The sequence below is a fragment of the Nomascus leucogenys genome, chromosome 18 (genome assembly GCF_006542625.1).
Source record: "Nomascus leucogenys isolate Asia chromosome 18, Asia_NLE_v1, whole genome shotgun sequence".
Lineage (NCBI taxonomy): Eukaryota > Metazoa > Chordata > Mammalia > Primates > Hylobatidae > Nomascus > Nomascus leucogenys.
Window position 1 is genome coordinate 25,800,144 of NC_044398.1, and position 27,403 is coordinate 25,827,546.

General features: G+C 41.5%; 1 protein-coding gene and 1 long non-coding RNA gene across 2 annotated transcripts in view; both read left to right on the forward strand.

Moving 5' to 3' along the window:
- The window catches only part of LOC115831200, a 31,298-nt gene extending 15,660 nt beyond the window's left edge, over positions 1-15,638 (forward strand). The window contains exons 2-3 of the long non-coding RNA XR_004026720.1: positions 14,391-14,673; positions 15,118-15,638. This is a non-coding gene — a long non-coding RNA (uncharacterized LOC115831200). The remainder of the gene's footprint in view (positions 1-14,390; positions 14,674-15,117) is intronic.
- The window catches only part of LRMDA (leucine rich melanocyte differentiation associated), a 1,126,997-nt gene that overhangs the window by 305,501 nt on the left and 794,093 nt on the right, over positions 1-27,403 (forward strand). The window lies entirely within an intron of this gene.

Consider the following 27,403-nt stretch of genomic DNA (forward strand, 5'->3'; position numbering starts at 1 on the left):
AATGGGGATAGAAATGTTGGTTTGACTGCAAAGCCTGTGCTTTTTTCCATGACACCAAACTGCATAATCTTCCTCCTAAACACACAGCATCTCTAGCTACAGTAGAAAAGAGATCCCCAAATAACAATAACCCAGACCAACAGTGATGAGTGCATTATATTGAAAAATGATAGGGATTGTACATAAAACCTTATGAAATGGGCTGTCATTAAAAAATGATGTCGCCCTTGAACATTTGTCATGTGCTTAGTTCTATGCTTGATATGTGGCTCTGTGTGTGTGTGTGTGTGTGTGTGTGTGTGTGTGTGTGTGTATGAAAGGTGCATATACAGAGGTAGTGGACACTGGAAAATGTGGTCCACATCTTCAAGAAGGGCAGAAAAGACACATCTGAAACTTGAATGAATGGTGGAAGTTCATAAATCAAGAAGGCTGAATTACTGTGTGGATCAGGATGCAGGTACTAGGTTAGCTCAGAAGAGAGGGAGCACTGGGGAGGAGGCAATGTGATGGGAACCATGAACTTGATCTGAGTCTTAGAAAAGGGTGAGTTTCAGTTGTTCTAATATGCAGGTGGATGTGCTGTGCTTCTAGGGCTGGGAGGCTTGAAGCTTGTGTGGAGGAAGGGACTTAATGGGATGGCGGCTAATGGGGGTTGAGTATACTTTTGGGCAGATGGATAAGTTGGTCTGTGTGTATGTGAGGCAAGAGTGGTGGTCTCCCCCTGCCTGTGGCCCAGTAGCCATGCTAAGCCCCTCTCATCATGTCTCAGTCCTGCCCACCTTCTCTCCTCTGTGCCTCTGCACATATCACTCCCTTTGTCAGCCTCCTGCTCATCACCTTCAGGTCCAAGCTAAAAGGCTGCCTTCTCTGGGAAGGCTTTTCTGATTTCCCCATTAAGTCTCACTTCCCCAGCCCTCTATCTTGCCACATTGTAGGGCTGGTTATATTTTATAACAACTCATGCAGTTGTCTCCCTTACCAGATAGGAAGCTGCCATGAAGGGAGGATAGTTAACAGATACTCGGGCATATAAATAGCAGAATCTTGACTGAATTAGCTAATGAATGAGTGAATGTGTTTACATTTTATTAGTTAACTAGGAAAAGCCAGGGAGTTCTATGTGTCCACTGAAATCTGAAGGAAGGTTCATTTGCTGGTGCATTGGCACAGTAGGGCCTAGTCCCCAAAGAAGACAGATTTGTCATTGGATCGTCAGCTTCATCCTTCATTGTCCTCTCAGGAGTTCCTGATCTTTCTTTTGGACAACGTGAGCATATTTGGCCATTTTATCTAGACCTAGCAGGGGGCATCCTGAGATGGGAACTCTTTAAGCTAGTAGATTCTGTAATTACTCAATCACCCTCAGTAATTCAAATGTGACTGCTGAAACCAACAGAGTTTAGTTTCTTGGAGTGGGAAGGGTGTGTGTATGAAAGGGTATGGAAGTGTGGGAAGGGCAGGCAAAGAAATGAAGTCATGAAAATACTAAGGTGAAGGAGTTTATGTACCTGTGCGGTATTAACTTCAAATCATGATTGAACATGGACAGGACACTACGTGTTGACCCACACCAAACAGTGATAGGATGATTCTGACATCTTGTGCATCTGGCTGGGTTTTGTTGTTGTTGTTTTTTGTTGTTGTTGCTGTTTAAAGAGACAGAGTCTCACTTAGTCACTCAAGGCTGGAGTGCAGTAGCATGATCATAGCTCACTACAGCCTGGAACTCCTTTGCTAAAGCAATCCTCTCACCTCAGCCTCCCAAGTAGCTGGGACTACATGTCCACACCACCAAGGCTATTTTTAAAGTTTTTATTTGTAGAGAAGGAGACTCTCCATGTGAACTCTTGGGCTCAAGGGATCCCCAACGCCCCCCGCCCCCCCGCCTTGCTCAGCCTCTGAAAGTGTTGGTATTACAGGTGTGAGCCACCACACTCGGCCTCTGGCTGAGTTTAATGCTTCCTAGTGCCATTCATTTATAACACACCACTAAAAATTCCCTTCTGCATTCTGCCTGAAAGCACTGTGACCATTCTTGGTGATGTCCGAATTTAGTGACATGTTTCTTTTTCTTTTTGGGTGGTATGATATGGACTCAAGTTGCTCTATAGAGCACTGACTTTCTCTTGTTCACATAGATCTCAAATGTATCTCAACACAGATCAACAGATGCACAATGGCCACAATCCCACCATTCACCTCTTCAGTGTGGTGACTGATCTGTCCCTCCTGACCCCCGATGGTGCACAGACACTGGAGATCCTATTCTGGGCGGGGTGCACTAGCACTCTGAGGACTTTTAAGGTCAGATTTCCCAGCTTATTGATGAGCGCGTCATATGAGACCAGACAAACAGGCCTGCTGCAGTCTGGATGGATTGCATCTATTGCTTTTCTCTCATCCCACTTCCTGTCTCTCATCCCACTTCCTGTCACTCCATCACTGAAGGAAATTAAGCTGGCCTGGCCTGGGTTGCTCTTCATAGAACCTGCTGGTTGTTCCCCACACCCTGGGCTTTTTTAGGTGATTGCAAATTGATTGTCTGATGAATTATGCACAAGAGCCACAAACTTTCCTTTGGCACCTTGAGTTTTTTATATGGATCTGAAGCCTTGAAACTTTTTTTTTTTTTTGAAGAAAGAAAATGAATTATTTTCTTTTTTTCTATATAAAATTAAATATATAGGAGACTTGGGAAGGGAAATTTTTTTAAGGCTAAGCCCACCTTTGCTCATACTAATCTATACTTTTTAGCAGTTATTTTTGAGAGAGTGATTTATTTACACTGACAGCTTGTTACTTATGGTAGCTGCTGCCAGCTTCTGAAGTAATCTGATAATGTCAAAATGTGAAGGGAAGCTATAGGCTTTACCTTGACTGACTTGCTATAAATCATGTACATTGCTGGTGTCTATATGAGGATGCTTGGGTTGATACTGATGGAAATACAAATCAAATGCAACACATGGTAACCCAATTCAGAGCTAGAGATTTTGGATTAAGCCTATTGGATTCATATATTTTTAAGTGAAACAGAGCAGACATACCAGGTTGTGTTTTGAAACTTCACAACTCTCTGATATGGTAACTTCAAGGACAACACCTACCTGTGAAATGGAAATGCAAAGAGGTGAAGTCATCATGCACCTTTGGTTCCTTTATTCATTCAACACCCATCTCTGTTTTTTAGCACTTCCTGTGTATCATTATGCCAAGGGAAAGGTATAACACTGTTTTAACTATTTATCTGTAAATGTGTTTGTCTGTTTAAGCTCCATGAGGTAGAACTTTGTCTTTCTCATCACTATATACCCAGTGCTTAAGACAGTGCCTGGCCCACAGTAAGTGTTCAATAAATGTTTGTTGAATGAGATTAGGGAGCCCAGAGTTTGAAATTTTAGTGTTGACAAAACCTTGAAGTCATGCCCCAGGAAGAAGAAGTCATTCCCATCTCTGGACTCACCATAAAGTCCTCTATAGTCCTTTCTGTAGATTTCTGGTAAAGCATGTTTCATACTGCAAAGTAATTGCTGATTGACACATTGGTTTCTTCAACTCTAGCACAAACTCTGATACGACAGAAATGATGTCTGGCTAATTTTGGACTTCCCAGGGCCTGGCACATGGGTGGCCCTGAATAATTGTTTGTAGTCATAGTATAACAGAATTCTTATAAAACCAACTACCTATAGCTTTGTCTTTTTACATTTTCATAATGACATTGAAAAAATCCAAAGTATATGCAGTAAATCCTAATAGGGATCATTTTGCCAAGTGCTATAGAAGATGATTTTAATATTATTCCTTTGGATTATCTGCATTTTCTAACTTCTTTTTTATAGTGACTAAGTATTTGTTAAATGAAATAATAGTGGGGGGAAAATTATTTAAGTTTTTTCCCCTAACACTTTTACGTTACCTATGGAAAGATGAATTTGTGAGATTTTTTTGTGTGTGTAATAAATTTTTATCAGTTGGTTCAACCAAATGCATCAGGGCAATTTGCTGAATAATGGAGTCCTTTAGTAGATGGAGCACCGACTCTCAAAGGCGGCTTTGGTGTAAATCTGGACACCTAACGACTGGGTGTGCTTACAGGGAGGCATGCCTATGTTTGGAAAGGAAGCATCAACTGATGTGGAAGACCAAACCATGGGCAGGAATCCTGGGGCAAGGTTCATGCTCTCCTCTAACATTTGCAGATTCTTGGGCAAGAGTACAAATGGAAGCCCCCATATCATATGTCTAAGTATTTATAAACCAAACTAACAAATGCTAAATAAAATATGCCCTGTTGTTTTATCATGACAGATATACTTTTGTTAATGAGTTGGAAGTCAATTGCAATTTAGAATTCTTCACTTCTTTGGGGAGCTGGAATGTGGCAGCATGGTGAGAGCCTCCCCTGGGTTCTTGACCATCCCCCTTCTCTGTGCAGCCCTGGCCCTCTCTTGTGTACTGAGTATCCTCATTTCACATGTGTCTGGATGGGATGCACCACAGTCTGCATGTCCAGACTGCCTATTTGTTCACAGCTCATCATGAACAGCCATCCCTCAGGACTAGAATTGCACATATTGGTTGACTTTTGTAGGATGGCTTACGTTTGATAGAGTTCTAGATACCCACAGTGGAACTTAGAAGGTGGAGGGCACACTGTGGCATGCTCCTGGGCCCTGAGGACTTCTTATCCCATGGGGAGGAGCACATTGAAAAAAGCTGAGCTGAAAAAGGTTGAGGAGGGTCCAGGGAAGCAGTCTCCTTGCTCAGGCCTGAGAGTATATTGCTGGCGATACAGAAATGCACTGGGAAGCTAAAGGTTCATGGCTCCAAATTTAAGGACAAGCTCCATACTTCCTGAATTATAAGCCCAAAGATCACCTTAGATTTAGACCAGTGTTCATAGTAATCCAGTGGTCTCAAATTTCAGTGTAAGAATGTCTCGGGGTGGATGAAAATGAATATGTGGGCTATGTAATAATGAACTGCTTGTGTCCCGTGTATTGGTATGACAGCCATGCCCAGGCCTCTGCCAAGTTTCCAGCATCAAAGAGAACATGCATGGAAGGCACTTAGCACAATGGTGAGCTCTGCATCACTGGTGGCTCCCATTATTGTGATTACTATTATTCTGAATTGATTCCTGTGTTTTACGATCCAAGAAAGGCCAGTTAGGTTGGGTAATTTTCTGTGGTTTGAGTGAGAATAGGGAAGGGGTTTGTATGGTTCATGTTTGCCACTGTCATATTTGTCATGCTTATCTGTCTGCAAAAGGTAAACTGTTCTAGTCCTGTAAACATGCCCTTTATCTCCTTGCCCTAACTTCATGAGCAAACTCTCCGGCCTTTCTGTATGAGTGCCACAGGTTGACTTTTTTTTCCCATATAGAGCAAACAAAAATGAGGGGGACTTTTTATTGAGATGATAATGTGGCCTGTGATGGAGGCAGAATGAGGGGTTGTGTGTTCATTTCTTACCTTGAAGTTTGCTGCTTCTTGCCGTGCCATTGCTGGAAGGGAAAGGAAGGGGAAGGGAGCCCTCTCCTCAGGAGTTAGCAGAGAGAAGGGAGGCAGTTTTCCCTCATGAGACAGACACATCTTTTAAGGTCTTGTGTCTTTAAGTAGGTTTGGAGTGGGTTGGGGGATAAAGATGTTGGGGCTAATGACAGTTATCTGCATATCACTGGATTTGTCTTTCTAAAGTGGTGGATGAATCATGAGGCCTAAAGGAGGTGCAGAAATGGACTTTTATTGGTAGTAGCCTACTTGGAAGTAGAGAAGTTTTCTCTGAGAAGGAAGCTTCTCAAGCCCTTTCCCTTCAACATTCTTACCTTTGCTTGGGCCTCACCCAGCTGTTCCTGCTGCGTGGGAAACACAAGGGAGATGGTTATTGGATTTGCGTGTTAGTTGAGGAACCCAAGATGGATAGGCCCTTTCTTCTGTTACCATCTGACTGCCCATGGCTGGAGTGTTCTGTGGTCTTCTAACTCTCCTGCTTGCTTCAAGTGTTATATTTGGTTTGCCAAGATGATATGAACTTGGATACACAGAAAAAATTAAACAATAATAGAGCTGAGTCAAAAGAGAGAAAATATCCAGTAGTTACTGAGAGAGAGAGAATGAAATCACACACATGGACATAGAGAAAACAACCACCGGAGCCACCATTTAGGGATGAAGCAGAGTTGTCAACCCCTGACATTCCCCGCCATGTTTAGCCTCTGGGGAGGAGTGAAAAGTCACAGGGTGAGTATTCAGGAGAATTGGACTCTAGCCTGGAAATATCACTTCCTCTCTAGGTCTCAGTCCCTACTGTTTAGACTAGACCTTTCATTTCCTTTAAGCTCTAAGAATTTGTTACTCTTAATTATATCAATATATAAGGAACTATTTGGGATTTTGAAAATAAATACATGAGTTACCATGGATTCATGCATGTGTTCATTTACTCTGTGAATGTTTATTGAGTACCTGCTCTTTGCTAGGCACAATGCTAGCTGCAGGGGACAGGGCAGACCTGGATTCCCCTCTGTGGCACCTGCCATCCTGCAGGGAGTCCTGTCCACTCAGTATATGCTAACAAGCCCAGCAGGCTGTGGTATCAGAAAATAGGATGGAGGGAGTGGCCAGGATTGGGAGAAAAAAATTGAAGAGTTTTAAGACATGTATCAAGCATTTTTGTTTTTAGTTATTTGTTCAGATTCCGCATTCTTATAGAGGCCCACCCTGGTTGCTCGATTTAACACTGCAGCCCGTCCTTCTGTGATGCTCCTGATCCTCTCATGCTGCTCCACTTTTTCTCCTTCCCGTGCCACTACCCCTTTCAGCATTCACTCTAATTTACTTATTCATGAGGATGATTGTAGATTGTCTGGCTACTTCACGCTGAAATATATGCTCACAAGAGCAGTGATCTTTGTCCTCCGTGTTCATCAGTGTATCCCAAATACCTGCAACAGTAGCAGGCACTCAATAAACATTTATTGACTGGATTAATACGTGACTATATGACTGAGGAGTGCAGTAGGGTATTGTAATGACCTTGGAAAAAACTTGGTATATTATTCAGAAGGTCAGTCCTGAGAAATTGATGGCATTAATCTACCAATGTTATAAAAGTCTTTTGTTTTGGGGGGTGTTGATGTATAATGGCAAAATGAAAAGTAGAGGGTGGCAGACCACAGCATAATCCTGCAGCTAGCTTTGCTCAGGGAATGACCTTACATGTTTTCTTGGTTAGGTTGAGTTGAGTCAGAAATTCTTTTTATTTTTGCTTCCATGAAAAACAAACTAACAATCAACAAAAACATCACATTCAGTCTAAACTCCTGGATTGGTACTGAGGGATATTCTCAGTAGAGACTGCTGTGCTGTCCTGTGCACTGTCTTCCACCTAGCCATGATGGAGGCGCCTTGCTCCTGTGTTCTGTGGTGATTTGAGGCTCTGGGTTCTGTTTTCCATGGTCAAACTTCTCTTCATTAGCCCAGAGTACATGTTTCAGATTGTTGAAATGAGTTGTTCCTACTCAAGCCTTGGGTTTGTGTGACACTGTTAATAGTCATCACCAGTCAGCAGACAACAGAAGCTGCTATCAGCTACCCTCTCAGCAAGATATTCACAAGTCCACCCGAGTCGCCTCAGAAGCAGCATATCCTAACTCATTTTACCCACAGATCATGTGTGAGACACAGAGACTCAGACACACACCGTTACTTATAAATTTTTTTTTACATCTGTCCACCGTAAGATGCCTACACTTTAATTATGAACTTTTTATTTTTTTGTGGTGGGGATGGCAGCTGGGCAAAAGGGTAAGATAGTGGGAGGAGGATGGGACTAGAAGAAATTCTAAAGGATGGGATACATCAGCTTCTTTCCCAAACTCTCCTCGTTTAGTAAATGAAGGCACGTGAAAGCAGAACATTTGGCGCTTTGCACCAATATTATGGTGGAAAATTATAGTTAGGAATATTGTGTAAAAACCATAATAGTTTGCAGTTATAGCTATGGTGAGAACAGCAGGCAAGACTATAAGCTTTAATTTATGTTGTGCTTTGGACATTTTTCAGAAACTATTTACCCATTACCTCTTAGGTCAGTGGCCTAATAATGCAACAAAGCACTTTTTGAAATTGCAGATAATTTTCAGTGCTCAGATCTCTGTGTAGTATTGATGGGGAGGGTGGTTGATTAGGACCTTGGGAATTGTGCTTGATGGGAACAATCTGGAAGGAGTGAAAAATTATTAAACACACACAGCGGGAGACGGAGGATTTACCATTGTCGTGCGGTGCTATTAATTCTCATTGCTCGGTACAGAGGCTTGATTGCATACTGTGAATACTGTTTATTGGAGAATGGGTACAATTTTGCTGCAGTTGTTGTAATGTAATACTAAATGCTAATTAGCCTTCTAACAATAATTAGAACCTCTTGCCAGACCTAGAAATAGAAGTACTCAATTGAATTTACAGAAACAAAGACCTTTAAGCTATGCCAGCAGCAGCGTCGGCTTCAAGAAGTTTTTTACGTTTTAGTTACAGAATTGCCAGCACATCTATATCTATATCTATATATATATATATATTTATGGTGTGCATAATGAGTTCATTTATGTTCTTGATAGGATTATTTTCAAAACAAGATAAAGCAAATCTCCGCCTTCAATATCAGATGAAGAAAAACTACAAACAGATATAAACCAAATGCACCTTTGTTGCTATGCAGACTCCAACTGCCAGCTATTTAGCTATTTAGTAGAGTGGGGAAGGCAGGGCTGGGATGGGGAACGCGGCTGATTTGGAGGTTAGGGCCATTCCGAATGCTTAAGGTTTTCCTGGAACCCCATGTTGTCTCCCTTCCTTTGTATACACACACATGCACGCATGCATGCACACACACACACGCACGCACACCCGCCTCAAATACCACCTGATTGCCAGTGTTAATTCCTTGGATCAGCTCCCTAAATTGCCTTCTTAAAGCTCAGAGTCCTGAGGGGATAAGCTCTTCTTTGGTGCTTGGCTTTGTCAACGCTTTCTAATCAACCAGGATGGCAAAACTCTCGCAGCAAAGTAAGGAGTGCATCAGATGTGCTCAGCAATGAGAAATAATTAGCAGAAAGTTTCCCTGACATTCCCTGAGCCTTGTGGTTTCAACCCCATCACCGTGGCAGGAACATTGGGCCATCCCAAGAATGTGGCGGTGGGTATCTGCAGCAGTCTGGGAGGGCCTGGGCATGTTTCTTGGCATGGGGGCAGGTTGCAGTACCATGATCTGGGTTGGTTTGGCAGTGGTTGAGCAAGGCCTTTGTTGTTGGGGTATCAATGCTATATTTAATTTCCTCATCCTGTTTTGTTTTGTTTTTAAACCCAGAGATACAAAGACTTCAGCAAACCTCATTGACTCTCCCTTCACAAACACACCACATGAAACAAGGCACGCCTCCCTCCTTTTAATCTTAACTCAGCCTAAGTTGGCTAGCTGTTCTTCAGTGCTGATAATTAGCTGCTTGACATGATGTATCATGTTGCCCGTTAGTCTGGAGCCATCATGGTAATAGAAATATAATCCTGAAGCCCTGTTCTGGAACAGTCTTAAGAGAACCTATAGTCCTCACTGCTGCACTGGTGCCAAATTTCTGGGTGAAGTGAGTTTTTACAGGTTTCACTGGTTACTGAGAAAAAGGTTTTATGATGGAAACACTGGAAGCACAGTTTTGCTCCAGCCTCCAGGGTGAGGCATGGCTAACTCTAAGGATAGAAGCAATTTCCTGATTTCTCTCTGGTTTTGGTTAGAGTGGCCATTTTTACAAGCTGTCAAGAAACGATGTTCATAGAAACTTCCACTTTTGTGTCCTTATTAATATTTCATCAGATTCATCAAACGCAGCCCCTTCCCCCATCCAAGTGTCCCTGCCTCCTAGCCCCCTGGGGTAAAATTCTTCTTCCTTTTTTTTTTTTTTAACGTAATTTTGAGTTCCTTTCATGTTTGTTTTTGAACTTCTCCCTGTCTCCTCCTTACCAAGGAGGTAGGGCCTTTGGTGGGGCTGGCGCTGGCCCCAAATCAGCTGTGGCTTCAGGTCATCCAAGCCAGTCTCTCCTTTCAGAGGAAATGAGTCTCATTCTCTCTCTGCCACTCTTCGGTTTCACAGAGCCCTCTCCTTTCCCTGCCTCACTATTGGACTCTCCTTGTCCCATGTAAGTTTGGTGATTTGATCAGATTCTTTCTGTCGTTCTTAACTGGTGATAGTGCAGTCTAATTGTGCAACTGGGAAAAGACCAATTGTTTATAGTGATCTCCCAATTTTGCATGAAATCTTAACATTCAGGGCAGAAGACATCATTGATAAATAATCAATGACCAAAACGCCTTGACTTTTGGGTGGCTGATTCCTCTGTGCCCAAGAGTGCCGTGTGAGATGCTAAGTTTAGGTTTGGTCCTAATGGGGTTAAATCAAGTTCCATGACTTGAGGCAAGCGCCCCACGTTTGCCTGTCTTGCAGTTTCTATGAAGTATGCCAGTGAAATTTCTAAGGAGGCACTGTGGGAGCATTTTTGTCTGCGTTTTAGCAAATATGCTTGATTGCCAGAGGTGCTCACGTTGTGGTTTTTCCCTTCCTGAGGAGACAGTTTTTCTCGAGTTGGTCTGCCGAGAGTCTGTGAAGGATGGGGCCAGAGTGAGTCAAACGCTCTCTTTCTATTTTCTGGTTACATTTTTCTCGTTCACAAGTCAGTGGCACCTGCAAATGGAAGACTTGCTGAGGTAGCACCTGGCTGATTAGCAACTTTTGCTTGGTCCCACTCGCACACTGACCGTTAAATTACCTCCTATCAGGCCTGGGCTGTGTGGCCGCCGCGAGAGGCAGGTGGAGGTCACCTCAATATGGCTGACATGTTCTGTGTTTTCCCACAGCATGTCACATGTAGCCCGTGCAGCGACTTTGACAAAGTACCGCAGGGTGACCTGGTAGTCTCGGGTCAGAGTGAGAGAAATTGGTGTTGTACTAAGATGTATGTTAATACATATATTATTTATATGGGCATTAGCGAATGCTATTGTTGCCTTAGCACAAACCCAGGCCCAGAGATTGGCCTTGGGGTTTTTGCAAGCTTACTTTATCATGTTTCTCCCCACCCCCTCCTTGCTCATGAATAATTAAAAACTTAAATTACTTGCCATGTACAAAATTCATATGCTGGGGAAAATAGCTACATGAAAATTAATTTTCTGTTCTGTGAGACTGACGGGAAATCAATTAATCTTGATGTATTATTTTATGCAGAACAGGGTGCAAGAACCTGCGGAGAGAATGGCTACAGCTGTTCTTGTTGGTCGGGCCATATATTATCATTGGCGGGTTTGACAGCTTCTGAAGGAAATGGCTGAGGGGTATCAGGCAGGTGAATCAACTGTAAAAATTTATTGGAGGATACAAACTGTTTCCAGGGGACTGATATAAAACTCACACTTGAGAACTGAAGTATTGAATGTTTTTGTGACTGAAGCAGCTTGTTGTCAATATTTATAGCTTTTCTCTTTGTTACATGTCCTATTTGTTTGATTAACTAGTCAGATGTTAGTGTCTGTTGGTAATTTATCTGTTGTGCCTTCTGTAGCATTTTTGATACATAAAGATTTACCACTAGATAAATAAGGCAGCGCACACAATGCAATATGCGAAATAAAATGACAGAGCTGTTTACAGCATGTTACAAGTTTTATAACTCATGAGGTAGATCAGTAACTTTTGTTTACTAGTGTCACTGTTTTGTTGAAACATGTCTCAATGTATTAAATACTATGGGGGTAAATAAGGCTCTCTTAAATAAGCAGAGATTGTAATCAATACATACCTCATGGTAAATCATTTAAGAGGCTCTATAAAAACGTTTATGTACAGCCATACATAATGCATACATTTCTGAAATAAAATAAAATAAATGCGTGCTTTTAGAATAAGCTGTAGTTACATTCCTCTCCCATGCCATCAACATCAATTTCCCCTGCAGATGATGGAGGTGCGATGTTCAGACAAATGCTGACGCAGACAGATGGGAGCCAGTGGCTGAGGGACAGCGGCCTGGCAGGTGATGTCTCTCCAGGGTTGGGGAATGGCTCCTGGGAACATGGGTGTCTGCTTGTGGCATCACCGGTCATCACAGGCTGGTGGGGCTGAATGGTTGTGGCTCTCAGTCTCAGGCAGTTGAGGCTGACTTTTTGTGCATCCCTGTGTGATGTTGGATTTAGGGAGATTCCAGGAAAGTGGATGTAGATAATGCTTTACTCAGGTCTCCTCTGTGACCACCTGTCTCTTCCCCATCTCCAGGAAACAGGGGCCATTAAGAAGTGCTAGAGTCATTGGCTTCCTAAGAAATTGGCATGAGCACTCAGGCCCCCTTATCTCTACATAGAGAGGTGGAAACTGTACCATGTGCCTGGCTGTGTATTCTTCAGATATCAGGCTCATGGCATTTCAGCTAAGAATCCCAACGTCTGTTGATCAGCAACAGACTTGGCAAATAGTGGTGCTTAGTAAGTAGCACTTGAGACAGAGGACCTGATTTGTGATTCAATTTCTAATAATTCATAAATGACTCTATCATGAATAGCGCTCAATTTGAGGGCCATTATGACACTTTGAGAGGCATAGTAAGAGTATATTGCATTGATATAGTATGGTGTACTCTTTTAGAAGCCTGTCATTCATATATATATATATGGAATTTATATTAATCAGGATAAGCATATATTAAGGTATGTTTATTAAGTCACAAGAAGATCTCTTACTTGGACAGTTTGTGGGGTGGGGATGGTTTGGGATTGCTCTGTAATAGACTACCACTAGCTTAGCAGCATGAAACAACACTGTTTACTAGCTGTAGGTTGGGAAACCCAGCAAGCCTGCCTGGTAAAGAGTATCAGATAGGAAACAGATAGCAAACAACACAAGGCTGGAATCAGGGTGTCAGCCCCTGTGTATTTCTTTCTGGAGGCTCTGGCAAGAACCCGCTTCCAGGCTCTGTCATGTTGTCAGCAGAATGCACTTCCTTTTGGCTGTAGGACTGAGGTCCCTGTTTTCTTGCTGGCTGTTGGCCAGGGCACATTCTCAGACCACATGCCCACCTACATCTCAAGTGAGCAACTCTCTCTCATGTTGACTCCTCCTTACCTTTCTGATCTCTCTGACATACCCTTCTGCCACCAGCCAGAGAATACCACTGCTTTAAAAAAAAAAGGCTCACATGATTAGGTTACACTCACCCAGATAAGCTCCATGTCTTAAGGCTACTACCTGATTGGTAACCTTCATCTGCAGAATCCCTTTTGGCATGAAACCTCCGTAAACATGGAAGTAGGATCAGGGAGCAAGGGTTATGGGTCATCTTAGAATTTTGTCTACCACAAGGGTATTTGGTGTGACGTTTATGCTGTGGATTTTTCAGAGCAACCACATTCTTAATCCTTATCTTCGTTTTGGTGTCCTGCAACCTGGCCTGGAAAGAAAAGGGCCAACTCTGGGTGGGTTCCATCAACAAATACATGTAGAGCACCTGCTGCACAGCCAACCTTCTTGTTATGGACTATTTGTTTATGTTCCCCAAATTTCTGTGTTGAACTCCTAAGCCCCAGTGTGATGGTTTTAGGAGGTGGGGCCTTTGGGGGGTGATTAGGTCATAAGGGTGGAGCTCTCATGAACGATGGGATTAGTACCCTTATAAAAGGAATCCATGAGAGCGCTGTGAGGACAGAATGCAAAGACAGTTATCAGCAACCTAGAAGAGGGCTCACGCCAGGATCAGGCCATGCCGGCACCCTGACCAAGAACTTCCATCCTGCAGAACCATGAGAAATACGTTTCTGTTGCTTGTGAGCCACCAGTGTATGGTGCTTTGTTATAACAGCCTGAACTGACTAAGATACTTGCATTATTTGCAGGAAGTAAAAATCTCTGTAAGATGCACGTTCCTTGCTCTCTCCACGTCAAAGTTTTTCATACATGTATCATAGAGATTGTCAGCCAATCAAGGCATCTGAGGACAGGGGCTAAATTAAGTTGGAATTGAGTGGGAAAGCAAACCCTTGGGAGTTGAAGTAGGCAAAGGAAGGCTTCAGGAGACGAAATGGTCGGTGGGCCTTGAACAAGGCAGACGGTTCAACAAGATGGAAAGGGAGGGGCAAGGCCACCCAGGTGGTAAAGAGCCTACTGTGTGGGGAAATAATGGGAAGTCAGATTGAGCTGCAGTGGTGGGTCCTCCCCCAACACTTGAATAGGTGTGCTGTGGGGGTGGATGGGAGGCACACTATGAAAAATACATGTATGTTAACGATAAGCCACATGGGGACAGCCACATGTTGAAATCATATGAAGTTCCTTTTTCTTACAGAAGCCTCTGGAAGGACTCATGTCCTCCATCCCTGCCTACAGCAAGCCTTTGCCAAGGGCCCTCTGCTCTTGGGGTACAGGTGAATCATTCTGAACAGTGTGATAAGTTCTATACACAAAGTTCGAAGCCCAGCTTGCACATTGAGATTTTGAGAAACCTGTAAAAAGGATACCAATGGTCAGGGAGTACCTCAGACCAACTCAATCAGATTTCTGGTGATTGGCATGGGGATTGGGATTGTATGGAAATGTTCTCCAGGTGACATTAATGCCAGCTGGCCAAGGTGAGAATCGCTTTAATGTATGATCAGTATGCACAAAACATTATGTGATTAGTGCTATTCATTCTGATTAGGAGGTGACATTTGGAGTGGGGTCTTGAAAATTGAGAAGGCGTTTACCAAGTAGGCGGTGGGGGATGGGGAATTTCAGGCAAAAGGGGAGCATCATGAACAGAAGCATAAGGATGGGGAAGATTACGGTCTGTGTGAAGACGAAAGCTGCCCACAAGGGAGCGAGGGAGCTGGGAGGGGGTGGTAAGAGATGAGGTGGGAAGGATGGGTTGGGTGAACCTTGAAATAAATGTAGTTGTACTTTGTGGAAGAAAAAAAAAACTTTATCATCAAGGCTTTGTCCTGATCCAACCTGACCTTCCCCCCAGTTAATCCGAATTACTGAGGTTTGACTCCATGTTCAGTTTCTCTGAGATTTGCTTTGATTTCTTTTAGAAGTGGAGCCACTGTTTATTCTCCCAGTGGCTCTGTGTACACACTCTGCCCGTGGAGTTGCCTGGGATGAGCTGTGAGTCCTCTGAGAACTGCTTCCTGTTTGGTCTGGTAACTCCTAAGCCTGCCTTTCTTTCCTACAGTCTGTATTTGTGGAAATCTGCAGTATTTGAAGTTTGAAGGAGATCAATTTTTCATCCTTTCCTTCGTGGGATAAAGAATATTTCAACCACCTCTGGAGACCAAAGAGTTCTGAGAAGTTTTGAAATAGCTTGGGAAATACACCACGTGCTTCACACTTCATTTTTCTCCTCTCTTTTTCATTGTTTCACTTAATTAAAATATTGTAATGCAAGAAGGAGAGATGAGGCATACGTTTAGAGAAGGGAAAGGAAATGGGTTCATGTTTAAACTGACTCTGAGCAAGCATGGCAATGGTAGTTTGAAAGAATTGAGCATGTAGGAAAGTAAACTCAAAATGTTCTTCCTGCCTGAGAAGTGATTAAAATACCTGTGAGCTCCAACACTATTGTCGTTAATGAAAACCGTGGCCAGCTTACCCCACCCCCAAGCGCTACCCCCAACCCAAAGAAAAAATTGGAACATTTTTGGGTCCAAGTTTCACAGATGTTAAGCATTTTGTGATATTACTTAGGGGGTTTCCTGAGCTGCATTAAAGTTGAACCACTAGGGTGTTGAAACAGTTGGGCCCCATAATAAAATATACATGAAAAGGAATTGTGAAACATTGGCTGTTATGTGTTGGTGACAATTAGGTTACTGTTTTAAAAAATACATATCCTGGACACATCTATGGGAGCTTTTTAGAGAGTTTTGAGTAGCACTAGAGTAAAGGCGGTTGGTAATTTCGCTGGTTGCCTCTGGCAGGTGGACATAATTTAACAATACCCGTCAGATATGACAAATTGTTTTTGAGTTACATTAGGGCCTTAATAAGATCACATCTGTTCATATATCCTCCTTAACCACAGACCCTGATTTAGAGAGGTTTCATACTGGTATGATATTGTTGTTTAAATATTTAGAGGGGTCTAGACATGTATCATAAAAGAATAGACTCTTGTGTATAAAAACACAGTCCTTTTATTCTCAGTGTTTTTGCTTTCACGGACCTTGCATCATTCTCTCTACTTGAGTGAACCACATGTTGCTTCTAGGAGCCAGAAAACATATTTCATTCCTCTTCAGAGTTAGTGTTTTAGAGCTGGAAGAGGCCTTGGAGACCAACTTATCCAGCTCCCCTCCTTTTTAGGGTAGAAACCTGAGATGGAGACAGAAGGAGGGGAGTTGTTTAGGGTTTCTCACCCCATTAGTGGCAGAACCAGAATCAGGACTTAGATCTGCCAATTTGTAGTTCGGTCATCTTTCTATTATGCTAGATGTTCAGCTGGGACCTGAAAATGTGGCCATTGAGGCACTTTGATGTGTCACTGTCCCTTAGAGGCTTCAGTCCTTTCCAGGGGACATTCCTGGCCACTGAGAGGGCCAGTCTCTTTGTTATGTATTCAGATTCAGAGCCCAGATCCCCTATATTCCTAAACTATTTCCCTGCCTGAAGCCCTTCCTGTGCCAGCATATTTTCTGTCACTTCCCTGCTGACACGCACAGGCAGGTATCTCTCCCATCTCTGACCACACTGTGCACGTCCCCACCTCTGCTCACACTGTTCCCTTCTCCTGGAATGTGTCCTCTTTGCTATGTCAATTCCTGTCATGTCCAGCATAAGCTCCATTTTACCATGACGTCTCCCAAGCCCACAGAGGTGTGTTAGGTTGAATCATATGAAAATGCTGTTTTATAGGTGAAAAAGGTCAAATATTGTCAATTTTGTAAGATGCAATCTAACTGTAGATTTTTTAATACCCCCAGGTTACTCATTGACATCTTCTTTTATTCATCTTCTCTCTCTCGCTTTCTCTGTCTCTGTGTGTGTGTATAATATAAATTGGGACGAAATTCACATCATATACATAAAAAAGGGTGAAATTCACATAACATAATTTGCATCTTTTAATCATTTATTATTAACTATAGTCCTCATGCTGTACTTCAGACCTCTAGACTTAGTCATTCTACATGACATCAACTTTGTACCCTGTGACCTATATCTTCCCATTTCTTTTAAAAATAAACTTTAAAAACACTGTATTTTGGAATAATTTTAGATTTACAGAAAAGTTGCAAAGATAGTCCAGAGCATTCCTGTAATTCACCTAACCTAATTTCAGTTTCTCCTAGTGTTATCATTTCCTATCACTCTGACACCATTTGTCAAATTTAAGAAAACATTGGAACAATATTATTGACTAAAACTCCAGACTTTATTTCGATTCCACTGTTTTTTCCATTTCTGTCCTTTTTCTGTTCCAGCAACGAATCCAGGGGCCAGAATACCACACTGCTTTTAGTTATCATGTCTCCTTAGTTTCTGCCAGTCTGTGACAATTCAGCTTTTCTTTGTTTTTTTCATGATGACCTTGACAGTCAAAATACTGGCCAGGTATTTTGTAGAATGTGCCTCAATGTGGGTTTCATATGATGTGTTATTTCATGATTAGTTTGGAGTTATGGGTTCTGGGAAAAGTACCACACAGGTATCACATTATCTCAAGGGGTACATGATACCAGCCTGGCTTCTCACTGGAAACGTTAACCTCAACTACTTGGTTATGGTATTTGGTTGGGAGGTTTCTGCACTTGTAAAGTTACTGTGTTCAACTTCTTTTCCTATTGGCATCTCACCACCAGCTAGATGAACATTTCTTCTCTTGGGAGCAGGAGCAGGCTTGGTACTTTCTGTGTCTCCCATCATACCTAATGCCATGCCATGTTTTGTATAGTGTAAATGCTCCACAAACGTTAGTTAAGAGGTCATTACATAAACAATTTAATTTCAGACTGACAGAGGTGTTTGGTTTAAACAACTGAAACAATGCAATTCCAACTCACTGAATTCTCTCTGCAACTAGTTTGGTGGTCTTGGTTCACTGCACTTAAGGAGTAAATTGTAAAACTACTTAAAATTGTTTTCGTTCAAACTACCATGAAGAAAGGATTATCTGCTGTCTTTGCTAAGATCAGAACTTCTAGTTCAGGACTCAGGAAAATCTGAGTATAAATTAGAGAGACACACACTTTTGTAGCTTCTGCTGACTTGTAGCATGGATGTCCCTATTTGCAGAGGCTCTTACAAATATTTGTCAGAGGGTTTGATGATTCTAGAGCTGAGGTATTGTTTAATGAATTCCTAATGGCCCCAAAGAATTACCACTGTGAATACATTTTATTTCATCGTCATAAAAATCATTTTTCAAATACTTATCTGTGCAGATGTTTCAGAGTGCATGGGTAGAGAGTGCTATTTTTGGGGGGGAGCTTATATTTTGACATTGGCCCTTATGGAAGACAGAAACAATTAGGACACATCCTAAAGGAAAAGAGGGAAGAAAACAGAATTTGTATTATATTAGAGTTGAAAACTAAATGCTTTGGAAGTGAGAGGAGGAGGAAGAGGAAGTTCTTTTATAAATTTCCTTAAACAGAGATCTTAGGGGTAGATCTTGTAGGGGTGAGTCCTTTCAAAAGTTGGTATTCTGTGATGATGATTTAACCTTGGTTCTGAAGTTATCTATGGGAATTAGAGTAGCCTGATTTATTATTCCATTTAAAGAGGTTTCTTTTTTTTATTTAATCTTTTTTTAATATGGGGAAAAACAACTCTTCAATAGTATAAATTAGTTCATGCTAGTTTTTCAGTCTGAGAGTCTCATGATAGCTACACTTGCTTCATGCTTTATTATGTAATTTAATTTTTCATATCTTTTATTAGCTGTAAAGTAGGTTTAGAAAAAAATAATTAGATTACGAGGTTAAGCCACAGCTAAGATAAAATGACAGTTCAATAAAAAAGTTGAATATAATTCCTATCTTCTAAAATAAAATACAGCCACTAAGAGATTTAATTATGGTATTATTCAAATAAATTTTGCCTCTCGCATTGAAAACACTCAGGAAAGAAACTCTGACAAAAGCACGTGGTTAACAAGCAAAAAATAATGTGATACATAAAATTATGATTTATGAAATACAATAGGGACCATATTGAGAGGAAGAAGAAATAACACAATTTAGTAACCACCCCTAAAGAGATACACTGGGATTACTTAAGTTACTGTGATGGTGAGACCACTAGCTTTGGTCTATTTTTGTGTGCTAAATTGTGAGTTTTCACCATTTGGGTGATCTTGGAATGCCATATCCTTTCCTTAAAATGATCTGTAAATGATCAGATATTTTAGGGTTGTAGGGTCCTAAAATTAGATGTAGAGGAAACTTCAGAATCTATCCCTTCATTTTACCTAAGAAGAAAGCAAAGTCCCAAGAAGTTAAGTAGCTTTCCCAGGCTGACTGTGTAGATGGTAGGTCTTCAGAATCCCAATCAAGTGTCCCCTCTTCTACACCAGATTGCTAATAGGATTGATTTTTAAAAATTAAATCAATTTTTTAATAAAGTAAAACAAGAATACCATTTAGAAAGTCAAATAGTATTGTTATGCTTAAGGCTTCTAACAAATAAAAAACTAGTAGTGCCATGCCCCACCCTCTGCTAGTCTAAATCCTTTCTGCACAGGCAGCCATCTTCAAATTTGTGAGCTATCATTTGCTATTTATCTTCATACTTAGATATTTAAGTAAGAGGCTTTTATTGTTGTTTAGCGAATTTTTTATTTGTTTTTGAGACAGAGTTTTGCTCTTGTTGCCCAGGCTGGAGTGCAGTGGCATGAGCTCAGCTTACTGCAACCTCTGCCTCCCAAGTTCAAGTGATTCTCTTGCCTCAGCCTCCCGAGTAGCTGGGATTACAGGCACATACCACCATACCCGGCTAATTTTTGTATTTTTACTAGAATGGGGTTTCACCATGTTGGCCAGGCTGGTCTTGAACTCCTGACCTCTGGTGATCCTCCCGCCTTGGCCTCCCAGAGTGCTGGGATTACAGGTGTAAGCCCCCATGCCTGGCCTGTTTAGTGATTTAAGAAAAAAATTTAGACATCTATCAAACTCATTTTTCCTTATATTTCCTCTATGTAACTGAACTCATTATATATTCTTTTGCCTAACAATTACACTTGGAATCCAATTATAGAAATTTCTATGTATTAAAAAAAAAAAACCATTTAGGGCCAGGCCCTGTGCTTCTCATTTCTACAACCTGGGAAGATGGCATGAGATGCTGACCATCGTCTAGCTCGAGATGGCACTGTGTTTGCTCTGTTGTGATTATGGTTCCTTTAAGTCACTGTTTTTCAGGCTGGGAGATGCATCCCATTTGTGAATTGTGAAATCAATTTAGTGGGTTGTAACCAACATTATAAAACATAGGACAGAATAGAAAATATCAGAGTTCAATATAAGACTCCTATCTTCTAAAATAAAATACAGCCACTGAGAGATCTAATTATGGCACATAATTAGGATAAATACTAGTTTATGCAACTTTTATATCAGATATATACATTTATATGCGTGGGTATCTATATACACATACAGAATGATACATACACATTACATGCAGGTAGATACATACACAGTTGACCCTTAAACAACATGGGTTTGAACTGCATGGATCCACTTATATGTGGATTTTTTTCCAACTCTGTTGCCCTTGAGACAGTAAGACCAATCCCCACTCCTTCCTTTTCCTCCTCAGCCTACTCAGTGTAAAGATAATGAGGATGATGTCCTTTACAATGATCCACTTTCACTTAATGAGTAGTAAATATATATTTTCTTCCTCATGATTTCCTTAGTAACATTTTCTTTTCTCTATCTTACTTTATTGTAAGGATGCAGTATATAATACATATAACATACAAAGCGTGTTAACCTACTCTTTATGTTATCAGTAAGACTTCTGGTCAATAATAGACTATTAGTACTTTTGGGGGAGCCAAAAGTTTTATGTGAATTTTTGGCTGTGGAGGGTTGGTGCCCCTAACCCCCATGTTGTTTAAGGATCAACTGTATACATACATACGCACATACAGATACGTATTTATACAGATATATATGTATGTATATGTACATACACATACATATATATCTGTATATGTTTATGTGTATATATGTATGCATGTGTGTATGTATTTATTTTGTGTATTGGGCCTCAGTGTAAAATGTATTTCTTTGAACATATGAAATTATTGGTTTTTTGGTTAAAAAAATAAAACACCAGTCAAATATAGAAACTTTAACCTACTTTTAACCTACTGTGTCTTACTGTGGGTCATGGACACAAATATTTGGGAGAAATTTAAATAATTTCAGTTGTCTTATATCAAAATAAACTTTGTTTTCTTGGCTGAGTTTCAGTTTTGTCATCTGTAAAATGAAAATAATAATTGTATCTACCTCAAAGAAGGGTTAGGAGGATTCAAAGACTTAGCATGGCCCTTGCCCATAGTAAGCACCAAATAAATATTGGTGGCTATTGCTATGGTCTTCACCATCACTGTTATCCTCCACTTCCCACCCCCCAGACCCCTGCAGTGATCTTTGTTTCTGATTTACTCTTAGGACATCCCCTTTCAGACCCATCAACATTATTAAATCCATGCCTTCTCTCATTAATGGGTCACATGTACTGATTTTCACTCACGGAGAGGTAGTACCTTAGTGGAGGCCTTCAAGATTGTGTGCTTAAACCAGCAGTTCCTGAAGTGGGCTGTGCATCCGGAGGCAGGCAAGGCATGGGCTGGCATGGACTTACACAATGAGGGGGTTTTTCTCTTTTCAATTCTCTTTCAATCCTTTTGTTTAAATCTAGGGGAAAACGACAAGTTTGGTGCTGCACTTTAATATCTTCCTACTGTGTTTATATATATATATTATATATTATATATATTATATATATATTTATATATATATTATATATATATAAACAAAGATTGGGACTGAGGCTCAGAGTAGCTGATAAGGAGTAGTTATTTGGCATTTAGTAATAATTTTTTGTTTTCGTGCTACTTAGACATACGATTCTGTTTGGTCATTGGCAAATGAGATTGGCTTCTATTATGGGAGTGATACAACGTGTTTTAAACATCAATTTCTTGAAGTTAAAATATTCTATAATTATTCACGTGGCATACCTTGGTATGGTGACATCGTGAAGTTGTACACTAATGAGGAGACCCAGAGATGTTATGCAACTGAGCTAGGGAGAGTTAGAAACAGCTAGGAGCAGAACCTGTTATCTTAGGTATGTTCTCACTTTGTTAGGGTTGACACTCTAGGATCATGTTAAATGAAGCCTGTGTTAAACCAATGAGCTTCTTTTCTTCTGGCCTACTTTTTGTTTAAGGGTTTGTTGCTACTGGGTTTGTCTTGGATGAATTTACTCCTGCAATTCTGAGACCAATTCCAGTCTGAAATGCATCATGCATAGCCCCTTTCGGCTACCATTGATCTGTGTCCACCTTACTTTTATGATTCTTCGGTTGTACAGTATTTTTCTTCCTTAGGTTTTGAGTTTTCTTTGCCTGTGGTTTGAGATTGTGTCTGATTCAGATAGGAGAAGACAGCACCATGCTGTGTATTAATTGTAGTGGCAGATGAGTTGACTTTTTTTTTCCTTTTGCTCCATATGTAAAATGGGTGTTGTTGCAATTTAGATAATCTGAAGGTACCCTGTTCATTTTTAAAGCCCTACAAAGCTGTAATCTCACTTATCCATTCATTCTGCAGCTATTTGTTGAACGCTTATATGCCAGGCACTCACTGGACTAGTTGAAAGTGCTGAGAATAAGTAGTACCTAAGGCCAGTGGGGACCTTACCTTTGGGAATCTTATATTCTAATTAGAGGAGACAGGTGATAGATAAACAAATAAATTTAAAAACAATTTCCTATGGTTCTAATAAAACAGAGTGATGGCATAGAAAGTGATTTGGAGGAAGAGGCCTAATTATGATATGGTGGCCATGAAAGTCCTCTTCAAAAAGCAGGGAGCTGAATGGTGAGGAGGCAGCTGCGAGAAGCTCAGAAGTGTGTGTGGGTGGAGGGGACAGCATGTGCGGGTGGAGGGGACAGCATGTGCAAAGGCCCCAGGCAAGTGCAAGGAGGAGAAAGGGGGCTGGTGAGCTGGCTGGGAAGGTGAGGAATGGAATGCTGACAGAGGCGAGGGAGGCCAGAGCCAGCCTGTGGAGAAGGTTGAGCCTAGAAAGGAGTTTGGCTTTGATTCTAAGGGTGATAGGAAACCAGTGAAGCCCAGATGAGTTTTAAGTAACTGGATGATAGAATCTGATTTGTGTTTTTCACAGCCATGCTGGCTGCAGATTAGAAATTAGGCATGCAAGAATGGAAGTGGGGTAAGGGGGTCCGGTTAGCAAAGTCATTGTGGTGGTCCATGGGATAGATGTGGTGCTATGAACCGGGGAGCAGGCAGTAAAGATGGAAGGAAGTGAAGAGATTCAGGCTGTATTTTTAAGATAGCTCAGCATTTGCTGGTGGATTGACTGTGGGAATGAAGGAGAGGAATCAAAGATGTTTCCCAGAATGGTAAATTACGGCTATGGGAAGGCAAGGTTCCTTCTGCCCTTGATGACATCCTTGTGCTGTCATTGTGCCTGGATTTTATTCTTCTGTATATGCACATTACTGCTTCCAGCCAGCCCCGCCCAGGTAAGAAAAATCCTCCCATGCCTTTGGTTAGCCTGAAGGCTCTCCAGTTCTTCCTTTATCTGACCTGCATTCCTCATGCTGTGCTTAGGTCTAGGTTATACCCTGTGAAGAGGTGGTTTTATAGGGGTCTTGTGGGCAGGGCAGATGGTGCTATTAATTCATGCTTCTGTTATGGGAATTGATGGCTTGTAGCCAGGATGCCATGTTGATATTTATGACTGGTTTCCATGAAGAGTTTATGTTCTCAAAAAATGTATTGTATTCTGTTTTCCAAGAAAAAGTTGAAGACAGGCTGAGCAGTGGATATTTTTTCTCTTTTCATTTTCCCAGCATATAATACAAGTTGCATTACAATAAATTCAGTCAGTTCAAATGTTTTTCATCTGAAAAATTGAATACATTCTTCTTTTCGCCTAACTGCAAGGGGTGAACTTTTATATTTTTATGGGCTTTGTTGTTTTTACTTGTCACAGTTGCTGGTATTAGTTCACTAGTAAGTAATGACTTTTCTGTATTGAGAAAGACAGATGACTTATTAGATGTCAGAGGCCATCTGAAACATTTTCAACTCAGCATTTTTAATAGCTGTTCTTTCTTTGATTTGTTTTTCCTTCTTTTTCCCCTTTTCCCTGTTTCCTTCATCCAGCTAGAATGAATTTTTTTTCTCTCTCTCTCCCCTCTTTCTTTCTCGGTCACCACCTGTCTGCGTATCTTCTGAGTGTTCTTACTGCAGCCTCACATCCATCCACGGTCCATAGGAGCCATAGATTGTTGCTGGATAACTTTTCCTGCAATTTTATTCTATGGATTTCCTATGGAAAACATTCTTGTGTATCTATGGGTATGAATCTAATTGTTTAAGGATTAAATAAACAGTGGATGGTGTGCTGGCAAGCTTTTGTTCTTGACCTCATGGAAAAGTTTTTTTTTTTTTAAAGTTTTTTTTTAAAAACGCTTTTGGCTGCTTTCTACTTTGGGGTTCTTAGGACACCATAAAAATAACTACTACTCCTTCCCTTCATCTACTGTCAACACAGATGCAGTCTTTCACTTTACTGTGTTCTTTGCACATCACTTTCTTGTGCTCATGGTCTCAGAAAAAAGTCTTAGTTAAATGAAACAGTGAAGCACCGTTAATGTAGGTATGGTCAGCTTATGTAGTACAAGTGGGCTTCATTTGGGGCACTATCTTATTACCACGTCATTGTGCCTAGCACATAGCAGGTGTTCTGCAAATATTTCTTAGATGAATGAATGTCTACCTAGATGATGATTAGGAGTTCCATTAGATGGGGTTGGGGGGAAGTTTTTGAACAGTGAACAAGGCAGACATTACTCTAACGGCAACATGCATTCTAATGAGGAAAGAGACAAATGTATAAACAAGACAAGTATCAGATGGTGATGAGTGCTATACCAAGAGTTAAGGTGATATGCTGTGCTATGGCTTGGGAATCAGGGAAGGCTCTGAGAAGATAATGTTTAAGCTGAGATCTGAGTGACAAGAAGGAGCCAGTCAGCAGAAGATCAAAGAGCAGCAAGATTCAGGCCAAGAAAGCAAGCAATGCAAAGGTCCTAGGCTGACGCAACCTTGGAGTGTACATGGTGCAACATCGCGGCAGTGGCAGCAAAAGCTAGCCAGGCTGTGCAGTGGGGAGCAGGCAGCCGTGGTGTGCAATGGGGTAAGCAACATGCCTGGGGCCAGACCAGCTGGGACCTTATGCTACAAATAAAATCCATACTCCTCCACTTGCTTTGCAGTGGGAAGCTTTGGAGGGTTTTAAGTGGGGCCATGGCTTACATTTTTAGTGTATTGGTCTGGCTGGCATGTGGAGAATGGATTGTAGAGGAGCAAGAGTGGAAACTGTCGTGATATGTACTAGATGTTTCTTTGCTTCTCAGTGAAATATTTTTCTTTAAAGTTTACCAGAACTTTTTAGTTAGGGAGAGTGTAGCTTGTCTTTGTTTACTGATTCTTGTGCTGGGGCAGAGACTTCTGTTTGCTTACCATATCCATGCTCTTCAACTTTTCATTGACAAAATCCTTGGTTTTTAGTTGGGTTAGTGCCACCCTTGCAACTCTTTCCTTGCAACTAGGAGCTAGGTGTAGCCATGCGGCTAAGTCAAAGTATTACGTAGGACTTCTAGAAAGTCTTCATAAAAGAGAGCGAGTGTTCCTTTCTGTTTTGATTCCTCCCAGTCTGCTGCCTGGAACTGGTTGTGATGGCTGGAATGCCAGCATTCATATTGGGTCATGAGGACTAGGACTACATGCTAGGAGTGGTGGAGCATAGAGTTAGAAGGAACCTGATGACTTCCTGGAGATCCCCAATATCAGCCTTGGCCTGCCTGCCTTTAGACTTCTTTTATCTACTAGAGAAATAAACTGACTTGCTTCAACCATTGATATTTTAGTGTTTAGTTTTTGATCTATGCAGCTGAACATAATCCTAACTGATACAAGTGCTCACTTTTTGAGAGCCTTAATGAACAATAATAGTGATGAGGATAGAATTATTGGGTGCTTTCTATGTGCCCATCTCTCCCCTAAGCCCTTTGCCTACATGTTTTCTCTCTTTTTTTTTTTTTTTTTGAGACAGAGTCTCCTTCTGTTGCCCAGACTGGAGTGCGGTGGTGTAATCTCGGCTCACTGCAAGCTCCGCCCCCCAGGTTCACGCCTTTCTCCTGCCTCAGCCTCCAGAGTAGCTGGGACTGGGACTACCAGCGCCTGCCACCACGCCCGGCTAATTTTTTGTATCTTTAGTAGAGATGGGGTTTCACCGTGTTAGCCAGGATGGTCTCGATCTCCTGACCTCGTGATCTGCCCGCCTCGGCCTCCCAAAGTGCTGGGATTACAGGTGTGAGCCACCGCGCCTGGCTACATGTTTTCTCTTAATCTGTAAAACAGTCATGTGGGCTGGTATCACATGTGGGGCTCCAAGGCACAGAAATGTTCAGTAATTTGCCCAAGGTGGCATAGCTAGTAAATTGGAGGACCAGGATTCCAACTTTGGTCCAAATGATTCTAAAGACTCTTTTCTTCATCACTTTGTTGAATTGCCACATTCCTGATGATGACTCTGGAATCACTTTCTCAATCATTTGGGGGCTGAGGCCAGAGGGATGATTCAGGAGGCAGATTTGTGTCATGTATTAGTCTTGAACTATAGTACATTGTGACTTGAACTATATTAATGGGGCTCCAAATTTTAACTATTGATGGATTTCAATAGGAATTTACATTTCTGTCTTCCTGGGACCCACAAATCACTGAATTCTCACCTGTGGTGAAGAGACAGCCACAACGGGGAATTGGTTTCAAAGACAGCAGAAACCAAATTTCCAGGGCTTAGCACAATAGAAGTTTATTTCTCACCTAAAATCCCTCTCCTTTATCCTTCTGCTACCCTCCCAACTTCCCTTCCCCATTCCCAGGGGCCTCAGGTTCTCTGCTGGGTGCTTTTCTCTCAGTCAGCACTCAGGTGAAGAGGGAGGATTTAGGAAATTGTACGAGAGGTTTGATGGGCCAGGCTTGGAGATGGGATGCTGTGTGTCCCAAATGCCATTGGCTTTGACTCAGTCACAGGTCACAC